At 32.3% G+C, this 4,310-nt stretch overlaps 2 non-coding genes across 2 annotated transcripts; one reads left to right on the top strand and one right to left on the bottom strand.

Moving 5' to 3' along the window:
* Positions 1-585: 585 nt before the first annotated feature.
* On the top strand, positions 586-669 carry TRNAY-GUA (transfer RNA tyrosine (anticodon GUA)). The gene has a single exon. It is a non-coding gene; the product is annotated as a tRNA-Tyr (tRNA).
* Positions 670-3,597: 2,928 nt separating this feature from the next.
* TRNAC-GCA (transfer RNA cysteine (anticodon GCA)) lies at positions 3,598-3,669 on the bottom strand. The gene has a single exon. It is a non-coding gene; the product is annotated as a tRNA-Cys (tRNA).
* Between the last annotated feature and the right edge of the window lie 641 nt (positions 3,670-4,310).

The following is a 4,310-nucleotide window of genomic DNA, read 5'->3' as shown; positions in this document are numbered from 1 at the left end:
CCTGGCTTAGTGTGAGATAGAAATACGCCTGTCTCGTCTTAATCTTAATAATGAGTGAATCAATGAATGAAAGTGGAAGAAATGAAGAATGAAAGTGGAAGAAATGAAGTTTAACTCCCCTTTTTATGTTTATGTCAGACCAATCACTTCCCGAAAGGATCTTATACTTTGTATTATTAATATAATCTAGTTTCTTTTTATAATATCGATTTATATAATATAATAATATAATAGATTGAATTTATCTAATTTATTTCTATATCTAATTTATTTCTATATAGAATAGAGTGGCGATTCAAATGAATGATTTATGAGTATAAATCATGAATCAAAAATGGAAAATCATAAAAGATGGAAAAAGCTTTCGGATCTAGTCATATCATTCCATTATATTGACAATTTCAAAAAACTGTTCATACTATGAGCATAGTATGATGTCGGTCAGGCAAATATGCCCCCATCGTCTAGCGGTTCAGGACATCTCTCTTTCAAGGAGGCAGCGGGGATTCGACTTCCCCTGGGGGTAGGGTACTACGAAAGGAAGTTGATCATGGATTATCAATAAACCTATAATTGATTCTTCCTGGGTCGATGCCCGAGCGGTTAATGGGGACGGACTGTAAATTCGTTGGCAATATGTCTACGCTGGTTCAAATCCAGCTCGGCCCAATAATTCGCTGATCCGCCATAACATAAAATGCCCATTTTTTTGTATTTTGTTTTCCAGAAAAGCCAAACAAAAAAATTAGGGAAGAATAAAAAAAGTCCAATTTTCTGATATATCCATCCCTACCGCTATTTGTTTTTTATTTGTTCTATTTATTTGTTCCCATAAATTCTGACCTTGATAATGATCTAGATTCATATCAGGATCATTAAGTATAAAGTTTAATGAAAAGAAAGAGTAAAGTAAAGAAAAAAGACTCTTTTTTTTTTTTCATTTTAAAATTGATTATCGATCGATTTGGCAATAACGAAAGGATTACTAGTAACTAGTAATCCGCGTTGCTCTCACTAAAGCGCATACCCGTATGGATATCAATATATCACTCGCGCCTTTGTTTGTTACAACACGGCGATTCGAATCTAAAATTTAAATAGAAAATGGCTTGAATGAAATCATAAGAATATCTATGCTGTACACTTTTCTTTATTGCCCTGGGATTGTAGTTCAATTGGTCAGAGCACCGCCCTGTCAAGGCGGAAGCTGCGGGTTCGAGCCCCGTCAGTCCCGACGGATACAATAAAAAAAAAATACATCAATTGATCCCTCCATTTTCTGTGAAAGGGAATACAAATGAAAGAATTTCATTCCCAAGGATAGCCTTTTTTATTTATTTTTTCCTTTCCATTTTTTGTTGGGGTTTATTTGTAAACTATTTGTAAACGGTGAAAGTGGAAAAGCAGTCAGATGATACATCATCAGATGATTGTACAAGGAAGGCGGTAGATTATCGAAAAGAAAGAGTGGAAAAGAATATATAGAAATAAAGGAAAGGAATTCTTTTGATTGGGCCAGGAATCCAATTTTGTATTCGGTGTGGATAAAAGAGCTTCCTATGTTATACTATTCAATTCTCGACGGTGAATCGATTTGATAGCTTAGATATTGTTATTCATGATATTGATCCGATTCGATGTCATTGAAATGTAAGTCATCGCATTGAATTTACAAGCGACAAATTTATCATCTCTATGGGATTAAATCCCGAGTTATTGCGAAGTAAAAAAAACAATGAAATTATGGAAGTAAATATTCTCGCATTTATTGCTACAGCGCTGTTCATTCTAGTTCCTACCGCCTTTTTACTTATAATATACGTAAAAACTGTCAGTCAAAGTGATTAATTTGAATGAAACTTGACTTTTTATCAAGGATTTAAGAAAAAAAGGATTCCAATTTCACGTCTTAAATAAATTAAATAAAATGAATGGACTAGAATCAGCAGTATCCTATCAAACTCGATAGTATGGTAGAAAAAAAATATGAATCTTTCTACCATACTATCCATATCTATTATTGTAATGTATAAAGATACAAGCTTAATATAGATGAATCTACAATATGTATCTTCATACATGTCGATATCAATTAAATATATGTAATGAAATATATGTAATGTACATAGTATCTCAATTTTATTTCTTCGCTTGATCTATTTTATTTGTGTTGATTTCAATCAATCTGAAATAATTGAAAGGCAAGTCTTACGATTTTCTAATTCTTTCATTTCATGGAACCGATTTTTAATTTAACTTCTTTTCTTTGATCCATGATATGAAATGAGTCAATAAAGCATGGCATAAATAAAATTCCTAAAATAATAAATAAAACAGGGGGTAAGTGTGCAATATGTGACTACACTAAGGCAAGATCTTATTAAATAAAAGAACTACTTTTTTTCTCTTTGAACAGTAACAGTAAAGAGGGAAGGAAATAAAAACAAACAAATACAGAAAAAAAAAAGGGGGGGGGGTTCCTTGTCCCTCATTGTCCATATATAACTCTGGTAAGAGCTGGTTCATCAAAATAGAAAATTTAGGAAGAATTCTTTTTTTTTTTTAATAAATTGCCTATCATCCGTATCCCTTTTACTTTCGAAATACGAACATGGGAATTATTGAAATGTTTGTTTGATTTTGATTGAAAGGGTATTATTCATAGAATACATTACTCCACTAGAATCCAAGAATTTCGAAATGAAGACTAATAAAATAGTTAAAAAGGCTTTGCAAAACGATCTAGAAAACAATTGATACGGTTTGATTCCTCAACCCAATTAGAAGTACCCCTAGAGTCCACTTCTTCCCCATACTACGAGTGAAAGGGAAAATGTAAAGACTACCATTAAAGCAGCCCAAGCAAGACTTACTATATCCATGTGTATTATGTCCCCTAATTTCTATGAATATGAAACAAATAGGAAGGAATTTTTCCATTATTGTTCACTAATAATAGTGGAATTACCGGTGCAGAGTCAAAAGGAAAAGGGAATTCTGACACACCACCGTTGATGAAACACTTCAATAAATCCGCTTATAACAAGTTCTTATATGATTTCTAGTAAAATCGAGAACCATTAAGCACAAGCAAAATACGCAGTAACACTTTTGGAAGTATCAAAAGAATGTTACTCACATGTAGCAATAATAAGACTTCTTCTTTCTTTTGGTGTCCCTTATTAAGTAAAAGCCAATTATCCATCCAATCTAATATTGATTGGATGCCTGAACACTCAGAGACTTTCATCAGTCTGTATACAAAGTATCTTCCAACCCTTCTACAACCATTCATTAGTTAATTAAACACTCCCGTTATCCAATCTAATTCAAGACTCCGATAGTAGCCCCTCTATTAGTAGGGGAGGGGCTACCATATCAAGATTTACTCATTCCCTTCCACTACTCTAGTTTTTCCTTGAATCCTAGACGTAAGGATTTACAACACTTTAGAAAACAAAACCTCCGGAAGTTTATAATCAAGTTTATAATCAAGAAAGTATCAAGAGTCCTTTTCTTACACTTGTTTTTGCCGGAGAAAATTGGTCGAGTTATATCAGCAAAACAGAATATAGGATTTCGCGTTTTTTGTTGATCAGGCGACACCCGGATTTGAACTGGGGAATAAGGGATTTGCAGTCCCCCGCCTTACCGCTCGGCCATGTCGCCAAAAGGCTACAAACAAAAAAATGAGAGTATCCCCTTTTTATTTTTAGATTGGATCCATACCTTCAATTGGTTATAGTATCTCAAGACACACAATATCTAAAAACAAAAACTTTCCCTTTCTTTTTTCTTTTCTATTGAAAAAGAAAATGTGGATTCTCAGTTACAAAAGTAAAAATGCAGGACAAAAAAATTGGAACCATTAACTATTAACTATTGACGGCAAATTTATGGACGATTCTTCTTCACTTGTCTTTCTCTAATGGTATAAGAAAATAAAAATGGATACATAACTAATTAGTATTGATTTTTTTTTTCAATTTTTCAATTCAATAAAAAAACTTTCTTAATTTCAATTATAAATTATATAATTATAAATTATATTATAATAATATAACAGCAATTATGAGTCTATGTAAACCCCCGAACATAAGTTGTTACACAGCTCTAGTTATCTAATGAGGTATTTTATCTATCTAGATATGATGTCCATAGGGAATCAGCAAGAAATTATCGTGTTTCAATTTTTCATTGAATAGATTAAAATTAAAGAAAAAATAGAATTTTTGATAGAGCACGCCATGTGTTGTCTCCACTAGAGAGCTATAATGGAATAAAAAGAAAAGAGGAAAGACATATATAAA

The sequence above is a fragment of the Durio zibethinus genome, unplaced genomic scaffold, assembly GCF_047325235.1.
Source record: "Durio zibethinus cultivar Kanyao isolate XHJ-2024 unplaced genomic scaffold, ASM4732523v1 HiC_scaffold_2, whole genome shotgun sequence".
Classification (NCBI taxonomy): domain Eukaryota; kingdom Viridiplantae; phylum Streptophyta; class Magnoliopsida; order Malvales; family Malvaceae; genus Durio; species Durio zibethinus.
This window is presented reverse-complemented; position numbering and strand designations above follow the sequence as displayed.